This window comes from Palaemon carinicauda, chromosome 43 (genome assembly GCF_036898095.1).
Source record: "Palaemon carinicauda isolate YSFRI2023 chromosome 43, ASM3689809v2, whole genome shotgun sequence".
Taxonomy (NCBI): domain Eukaryota; kingdom Metazoa; phylum Arthropoda; class Malacostraca; order Decapoda; family Palaemonidae; genus Palaemon; species Palaemon carinicauda.
Window position 1 is genome coordinate 24,052,246 of NC_090767.1, and position 10,298 is coordinate 24,062,543.

A 10,298-nucleotide genomic window follows, 5' to 3' on the forward strand; every position below is an offset into this window, starting at 1 on the left:
TGAGAAATCCCCCTGGGCAGAGGCAGGAATCCCCAAGCCGAGAACTTCTCCCATCTCGTACCAGATGCTTGACCTCGAAGCCAGTCTAGCTGGAGGAAAGGAAAAAGAAGTCTTTCCTAAGGCCTTCTTAGACTGTAACCAGTCACCCATTAATTTAAGAGCTCTCTTGGACGAACGCGACAGTACCATCTTAGTAAAGCGGGCTTTCTTATTGGCTTTGCCTAGAGTAAACTCAGACGGGGGAGAGCGCGGAGCTATAGGCACAAAAAAGTCCGAAAACTCTTCCGTAAAAACTCTCAAGTTTTTTAAGATCGGCAAGATGACGGAAAGAAACAGAGTCCTCGTCTTCTGAAACGTCATCAAACTCCAAAGGAGAAAGCTGGGCTTCTACTTCCTTCTCTAGCGACGTTCCTCCGGGAGCAGTAGGGTTAAGAGCGGTATCAATTTCAGAAAAATCCTGAGTGCCAACCGCTATAGAAATAGGGTCATTGCGAACAGTAACCGGCGGCATTGTCGTGTGCGGCTCATCCGAACGCTCGCGATCAGCTCGATTGGTGACGAGAAGTTCCTGTACATGAACCGCATCGATGTTTTGAAAAGAATAAGCCTCCTCATCGTAATCCAAATTAACATCCGAAATATGACAAGGGATAGGACGTTCAGGATCATATTCAGGAACACGCTTGCTGTCAACTGCTGACAAGCGATCGGTACTACGAACCGCTCGTTGTTCAGCGACTCGTTCAACTGTAATCTTCCCGGAAACGCGACCTGAAGGACGCTCACTAAAATAATTGGCGGAGAAAAAACTTCCTGAATGATAGGACGTTCGGTAGCCTGATTGCAAGGACGTTCGGCAGCCTGAACCAAAGGAGGATCGGCAGCCTGTTCAGTAGGAAGTCCAGGAGCCTGAGTCGAAGGACGTTCGAAAGACTTATTCAAAGAACTAACATAAGGCTGAATAACAGGACAATCGGTAACCCGTTCGCAAGGACGTTCAATAACCTGTGTAACAGGACGTCCGACGTCTTTCTTAGAAGAACGCACAGGCACACAGTCTTGATCGCGTTCAATAAAAGAACCGTGGACTGCGGACTTAGGAGAACGATCACGATCACTTCCTAAAGGCCGTTCGTAGCGGCTAGCAGGAAGCTTCGATCCCCGATTACGAGGGCGCTCGGAAACACTTCCTGGTTCGCTGCTTCGATCACGACCGCTGATATGAGATTTGTCACTGCGCTGGTGTGATAGCATAAAGGACGAGAGCCTGCTTTGCATGTCTTGAAGAATTACAAAGTTAGGATCCGAACGTTGTGAAAACGGAAGAGCGCCTAGAAGGCGAAATCCAGTCTGAAGGCTGCTTGGGAGCTTGGAATGAGGTAAAGCCTGGTCCTGGGTGCACAGAAGGATCCTTGGAAACGTCCAGCGTTCTAAAAGGACGTTTGGTCGGGGGGCTTTCAAAAGGCTCTGGAGAATCCCAGTGACTGCATCCAGGTTTTGAACTAGCAGGACGTCGATAGGCCGTATCATAGGACTCTTAAGAGGTCTGGAAGCGAGCTTCCTGCCTCTTTTAGGCAAGGGGTCATCCGAAGACAACAAAAACACTTAACCTCACCTTTCCGATGGTGAGGGCGAACGTCCTGGGAGGCGCCCACAGGTATGTTCGAGGGGACATCTGCTCGTTTGATCAAGCCTCTCGTCTCTTTTCGCCTTTCGACATTCCTTCTCCCAGGGGTTGGGGAGCTTGGAAGAGGTCTAGGACTAGGAGGACGACAGACACGAGCAGGCACACCCTCCACTGCACTTAACTTCACTGCACTTGCACTTGCACCTTCACCTTTCAATAGACGCACATCGAACATCAACTGTGTCCTGTCCCCAGCCAAAGATTCAACTTTAGCGCCGAGAGCTTGAATCGCCACTAACATATCTTTTAGTGAAGGATCATTAGCAATTGCAATAGTGGGATCAGGATCTACCACTACAGGGGAAGGAATAGTATTAATGACATGGGAGGAGGAAATATCTCTAGAGGAGCGAGAAGAACTACGCCTCAATCTATCCCTTTTGAGTTTACGCCTGTATCTATCAAACTCAATCCACTCATGCTCTGACAGCAAAACACATTCGTCACAGCAATCACCTAAATCACACTCTTTACCCCTACATGCAACACAGAGAGAATGGGGGTCAAGAGAGGCTTTAGCCATATGGGTCTTACACCCACTAGTCACACATAACCTAAAAGTTATAGGGGGGTTGGCTATTTTGAAAAATTTAAGAGAATTCAGACAAGCAAAGGTCAAAAATCATCTAATCCAAACAAAATTAAGAAATATCCAAAGCGAGATCAAAAACAAGCGGGAGTCAATAACCAAAGATTTGTACTTCACCAAAAAAACGATCAGTAATGACGGAGTAGAATTCACGTGTCGCCGCTAGCGACGGCAGGGAATATGAGGGTCACTGGAATGGTTCCCAGGTACCTCGCTAGGGTGCAGGCATGGTACACCTGGCTATCCAACTGGCGGTTGGCGCAAGTTTCGAATTTTTTGCCGTTGACGTCGGGGACGTAAGCTATATATATAACTACCGGGTAAGTCTAGTGTTTAAAACTATTATTATTATTAATTACAGTAGCCTATTAATGATTAATTATTACTATCATTTACTAATTATTATCAATTATTATTAATTACTAATTAGTTTTTAATTACAAATTATTATTAATTACTAATTAGTTTTTAATTACTAATTATTAGCAATTACTAATTATCATTATCATTATTATTATTATTATTATTACTGTACTAATTATTATCATTATTAATAACAAATTATTAATCACTAATTATTATTTTTATTATTACTAATTACTAATTATTATTATTATTACTAATTACTAATTATTACTAATCATTAATAATCATTAATTAATATAATTTTCATCATCTCTTATTACTATAAGTTACTAATTATTATTATTTACAAATCTTCATTATTAATTACTAATTATTATTAACTACTAATTATTAATTACTAATTATTATCAATTACTTATTATTATTTACTAATTATTATTAATTACTAATTATCATTATTAATCATTGCTATTAATTATTGATTATTATTATTAAATACTAATTGCTGTTATTTATCAATATTCAAAAGATTATTAATAATTATTATTAACTTATTTCTATTAATATTTTCATTATTATTATAATTTATCTATCATTAATTATCATTACTATTATCATTATATTTATCAATTATCACTATTAATCATATTCATTATATATCACATAATCATTATTATCATTATCATCATCGTTCATTATTATTATTATTATTATTATCATTATTTGGGCACAAGCAATTAATTTGCCCTAAAATTAAATATTCCTATCTAAAAAGTTTACCCAAATACCGAAACAATAAAAACAGAGATACATTTTCATTGAATCCTTCTTCAAGGAGACAATTACTATAACTACTTATTCAGCCATTGTCCAGCAATACCAAACATCAAAAGAACTCCTTTCCTTCCTAACCTAACCTAGTGCATCATGTGTTGGTCATCTGGAGTTGGGCTAACATTAACAAAACCTTTTTCTTATTTCAAAACTCACTAAGGCCAGAATACAAAGTTAAAATGGAAGAGCAATGAACAAAACCAATTTAATTAAGAGGTCTTGATCTAATTCTTTGTTGATACAGGTTAAGTTCAAATAAGTAAATATTCTGTGGCTTAAAACTCTTTTCAGTACCTTAGTAGGCTATCCTAAAAATCTCACATCACATATACATCCAAAAACATTGTTTTAACACATTTTACATATTCAAATATACCCCAAAACTACTCACCAATGAACGAATGAAATCTCGTAGATCAATACACTTCACTAAACCGACTAAAATAATCGCACACTTAATATAAATAAAACTTTTGAAACGTCTAAGGAAGTAGTTTAAGAATGTTCACTCAGACAATTTGTTTTGGATGACGTCACTGGACAAGGAATCTAAACAAAGAGAGTCAAGGACTATCAAGTGTAACAGCGTCTTCTATTAATACAACAGCGTCTTCTATTGGTAAGTCAGCATTTTTATTATTAGCATAAATGAGAATACAAGAATTAACGGAAAAAGTGAAAATATTAACGTTAGAATGAGAGACAGAAATGCAGTTCAGGATAATAGTTGGAAGTAGGTACCTGGTAGGTGATCCTACAAGCTAGTGAAAGGATCGACTTTAAACAGCGAGTAACTGAAAATTTCACTGCATTTCCCGTAGAGTTATTTCAGTGTTCACGATTTTTCAAGACTTAACTTAGTTTTGATTTTACTTTTCTTTAATTTTCTTCATTGAGACGACACCTGCAGTATACATCGTTCGACAGCTGAAGACCACCATCGCGTTCTGCAATGGCAGGAAGGGGTTCATCCCATATCCCCACCTCCTCCCCTCGAACAAGAGTGGAGAGGGGCAGGGTCAAGAAACCAAGAGGCCTTACTTTGAGGAGCCATGCAAAGCACCCTCAATCACCTGCAACGGAACCAGTCCCTGGAACTTCAAGGGACCACCCACCAGCGACCCAAGAAGAAGCTGAGACTGAGAATACCCCCTCTCGAGACCCACCTTCGCAAACAGCAGCAACTGGAGACTCCAAGTTTGGGCTTACTCCAGGACCCAGCATAACATCCTATGCTGCCATAGTTGCCATGGAAGCCAGCAATCCTCGCCTCAACATGACCATACGTCCCAATCGCAGGGGACAACTGGTCATAACAGCCAAAGATGAGCAGACCAAGACCTACCTAGAGCAACAGGAAAACGTCCTAAAACTGGACATCAACGAGAGACCTACCACCATCATCGTTGTCTATGACCTCGACCTTCCACTGGAACCAGTGCTCCAACATCCCTCCATCATCACTGTCAAGAGATGTGAGGGGAAAGCCGGAGGTAGATCCCACAAATTGGAGGCTGTCCACAAGGGAGCTCGCCCTCCTCACCTATCCTTCGGCCTTTGGGGCACCTTCCGCACCGAAGAGTACATCAAGGAGCCACTTCGATGCTTCCGGTGTCAGAAGTTTGGACACCACAAATCCCGCTGCGAAGGTCCGGAGATCTGTGGGGTTTGCAGCAGCAGACAGCACCCCACCGCCTACTGCATTGCCAGGCACAAAGCAGGGCACAAAACCATCGCCCGCTGCCCTAACTGTGGAGGATCCCATCATGCTTGGCATGATAGATGCCCCCACAGACTTCAGAGAATAGCTGACCGCCACTACAACCTCCATCCACGTCAACAGCGTCGAATGCAGCCACCTCCAACTAAACAAAGCCCTACACCTTCCAACCACACCTCCCAACAAAATCCTAACCCTTCCAGACATGCCATTCCTGAACCTTCCTCTCCACCCCCACCCCCCCTCCCAGCACCTAAACCTCAACGACCACCTAAACCTCCTTCCAAAGCAAAAAGATCCCCAACCCAAACTCCTCGCACTCCCTCACCTTTAAAACTTACCTCTCCAACCAATTCTCCCAACGTCACCCAGCCAAAACAACCAGAACCCAATCCATCCTCCTCTGCACCGACCACTCACACACCCAACATTTCCCACTCCCTAAGAGAATTCCCTAGCCTACCTTCCACCGCCACAAGCAAATCTAGCGCCTCACGCCCCTCCAAACATCCTTTAAACATAGACAGCAGTGAGTACGACCTCTCTGCTTGTCCCATGGATGCTCTGCTGGCAGCCATCAGCAACATCCTTCGTAACTTCTTGCGATCCCGCAAAATCAAATTCACGCAGGAGTCATTGGATGACTTCGTGTTTGACAACGCCGCCAAGGAACTAGGAGCTCAATTCCCTTCATAGTTCCTACTGCAAATGGACCTCATACAACCACTTGCAACAACAATAACACTCGGGTAAAAGTGCTCCAATGGAATATTTGTGGAATTCGAAACAAGCTTGTATTTCTCCAGTCTCAAACTTCAGTGCAAAACCCTGACATCATCATACTGCAAGAAACTCTGCTTAATGAGAACACACCATTCTCGTTCTCGGGATACAAAGTATACACAACGTATCAATCACCAACGACAAGAGGACTGACTACCCTCATTAAAAGCAGCATCCCCTCCAAACTACTACCAAGAATAGACTGTGGGACCGAGGCAGAGACTTAGTGTCCAGATATCTCTCCTAGTCACGACGCTAACAGTCCACAACATATGCAAGTCCCCAGCAAAAAATATCGATGCCGAGGCACTCTTTGCAGAAGCCTCCAACGAAGACTCAATTATTGCAGGCGACTTTAATGCTCATCATCAGTTCCTGAACTCAATATCAGAAACAAATCAAACTGGCAGACACTTGCATGCCCTACTGCAAGAATATCCTGATGTAGCACTGCTCAATAAACGTCACAGAAGCCACCCATCTAAAAGGAGGTCGTCTAGATCTCACCTTCTTATCCAGTGCCAACCAAAGAGGAGCTAAATGGCAACCACATCCTGTACTAATCAGTGATCACTTTACCATTGAAGTAACATTCGAATTGCAGAAATACCCACCTCCTCCTCCGCCCCCAAAAAGGTGGAACCCAGAGTTTGCTAACTGGGAAAAATTCAAATCAGCCATGACAGAGTGGGCTTTGGAATATATCAAACACCCGCACAAAGATATCTCCACCCTATCTATCGACTTCAGCAAACAACTAGAGGTAGCAGCCAGTGTATCCATGCCACAAAAAAAAGTACTCTGAGAAGAAACATGCTGACGCCTGGTACTATAACAGCCGCATCAAAGAAATGAATGCCAGAATAAACAGGACCAGGAAACTTCTCAAAAGACACAGAACAGATGAGCTACATAATCTACTTGTAGAAATCATCAAGCATTCTGTACAAGCATCACTGGAAGTAAAACTAGACAAATTGTACTCATGGTGCAACGAGGTCAACTTCAGCACATCCCTAGCCAAAATATGGGGCTGGTTTAACAAAGTATCTGGGAAATATAATACACCCAGAGTCACACACCCTGACCCATTAGCTGAAGCCAAGAGGATTGCTAACAACTTTGCGGACAGAGCAAAAAGCATCAATCTACCTCTGCCAACCATCAACAGGCAGAGAACTCTGCTCCCAATCAGAAACATCATAGAAGCCGCCTGCAACATGGTAGATGACACTGATCACCCCTATACCATGGAGGAACTAAATACGGCCCTATCAAAAGGCAGGAAGGACACTGCCCCTGGAGCCGATCTCATCACATACAGCATGCTAAGGAATATGAGAAACCATGCTAAATTGGTCTACCTGCATCTGATAAACAGGACACACACGGAGAGACTACGTCCAACCACATGGAACCAGCAGGACACTAAACCTATTCCAAAACCTAAGGAGCCAAATACCTACAGACCTATAGCTTTGATAAGCTGCCTAGAGAAAGTAGCTGAGAGAATGGTACTCAACAGACTGCAGTGGAAAATAGGCCAACTACATCATCGCCTATATGCCTACAGAAATGGCATAGGCACTCAAGAATGCATCACAGATGTCCTCTCAACAATTAACGACAAAAAAGCTTTTGTCATATTCCTTGATCTCGAGAAAGCCTTTGAGCTAGCTAGCTCACCAGCTATACTCTTCACACTTGTTGAAAAAAGAGTGAAAGGACACTTACTGGCCTGGACTTGAAACTACACACAAAATCGAGAGGCCAGAGTCACTTTCCAAGGAAAAACCACTGAGTTCATCCCCTTAGAAAACGGTACACCACAAGGAGGCATACTCAGCCCCTACCTGTTCAATCTACTGATGGAGAACTTAGCCACTCTAAAACTCCCAAAAGGAGTGGAGATATTCATATATGCAGATGACATATGCATAGTATGCCCAAACAAAGCTCATGCCAGAAATATCACTCAAAAAGCTCTTGACATGATCCAAGCCAAATGCAATGATCTTGGCCTAAAGATCAATACCAACAAAACCAAAGCAATGGCTATAAAACGCTCGCAAAACCCTCAAAACTTCACACTGAGAGGTGAGGACATCGAATGGGTGAGTCAATTCATGTACCTCGGGGTAATCATTAGCAAAACCCTGTCAGCAACTAATGAAGTAACCTTCCTCAGAGAGAAGACAAAAATCCGTCTATCAGCCATGAAACACATGACATCCCTTAAACAAGGAGTATCTAACAACCTCCTAAGGCTGTTTTACCTACAAGATATTCGATCCCACATTGATTATGCAGCACCCACACTTACTGCATTGACCGACACTCAAAAAGCATCATTAGAAGCAGTCCAAAACAATGCCATGAGACTCATCAGTGGCTCTCCAATGTGGACAAGACTCTGCCTACTCAGAGCAGAAACTAACCTAATCTCCCTGTCAGCCAGAATTGACATCAGGAATAGCAGCATCATGTTCAAGTCAATTATCGCAGACAGAAAAAGCCCACTCAACGATAAAATAAAAAGGCTTCTACCTCTTGCTGAAGAACTACATCCACCGAGCTCCCATGCAAAGAAACTACTGGATACACTCAGAAGAATGCAGATGCAAAACGAGGCTCAGAAAATCAAGGGACAACAAATGTTTGAGGGCTACATCCCTCCTGCTCCCTGGGCATGTGATCCCATCAAATACAACTTCACTATCCTACCAGCAGCAAGCAAGGCTCTCTGCACGCCAGAGCAACTCAATGCAGCTGCAAGAAATGCAATCAGGAACACTCCTGCGCCTCATACCTACTACACAGATGGATCAGTTGACCGTGCAATCCCTGCAGCCGCCGCTGCAGTTATCTCTACATCAGGATATAAAGCAAACTGGAGACTTTCCAACCATGCCTCCACATTGCAAACTGAACTAGTGGCCATTGCAAAAGCCCTAGAACACTCTGCCAATCAACAAAACGGGAACACAACGATCCATACAGATTCCAGAGGAGCCACAATGTCCCTCAGCAACAAGGAACCTACAGAGAATGTGCACCTCATCACTGCAATTAAATTCTTAGCCCTGCTCTACCAAAGAAACAGCAGGCAAGTCACCTTGAATTGGATACCAAGTCATACAGGAATCTCTGGCAACGATGAGGCCGACCACCTAGCTAAATCAGCCTTAATGTGCCAAACTATCAGCATTACTCTGCAACAGTCATTAAAAACCATTCAAAATAAAATGGCTACCTACTGCAACATTCAAAAGACTAGTGAAGTTACAAGAGCCTTCCTTGATGGCTCAAGATCTGCAAAGTGGTACATTGAAGCTACAAACATACTACCACACCCAATTGCAAGACAAACACCTCGCCAGGACGCAGTAATTATTTGCAGACTGCGACTGGGATATCTATGCAACTGGTAAATCATCTTAGATAATGGCCAAGACCCTGCAGCACAGCATAGACCAATTAGACCATGCAAGTACTGTAATCAGGACACAGAAGAACCTTTACAGCACTATCTACAGCAATGTCAGGAAACAAGCATACTTCGGCAGGATCTTAATCCCAATACTCCTGCTACTGCAACAGAAATTGTCAAGCATATCATTGACAATCACAATACCCTCTCAGCCTTTCTCCGGAGTTACCCTCCACCGAGATAACGTTGCAACAAAGTCAACGTAAAATCCAAGCGGCAATTAAAGGAGAAACCTTATCCTCTCTACAATTCTGTGCTGGGAGCTGGGGATTGCAGGCGGCTGCGACCTTATCTTTCTCTCCTCTTGACTGGCAGCCCGTTGTCGCACAAGTGGCCTGTGTTGCCTGTCTGGGGGTGTGGCCGGGGTCGTCGGCGGTCTTTTTGACTTCCAGCACATCTTCCCCTCTTCTTGGCTGGCAGCCGGTTGTCGCACAGTGGCCTGTGTTGTCGGTCAGGGGGTGGGGCAGGGATCGGGGGGGGGGGGGGGGGGTCTTTTTGACCTCCAACACATTTTTCTCTCTTCAGATGGCAACCCGTTGTCGCACTGCGGCCTGTGTTGCCTTCTACGCCTTCATCTCCCTTTGTTTGTCTCAGAAATAATCTTTATCTTTATTTTTACTTTTTTTTATCTCTCCCTTTTTTTATCATTTACAGGTACAGGAATTTTATATTCCACCCTATCTCTACCACTAAAACCGCTACAACTCCTCCTCTTCAGCTCTCTCCTACTCAGCTGAAATCTCACACTAGCCCTCTATCTCACACTTAAGCTTAAACCACTATGAAGTTTTTCACTTCACCTATGTCAACTTCTATGACTACAAACTTT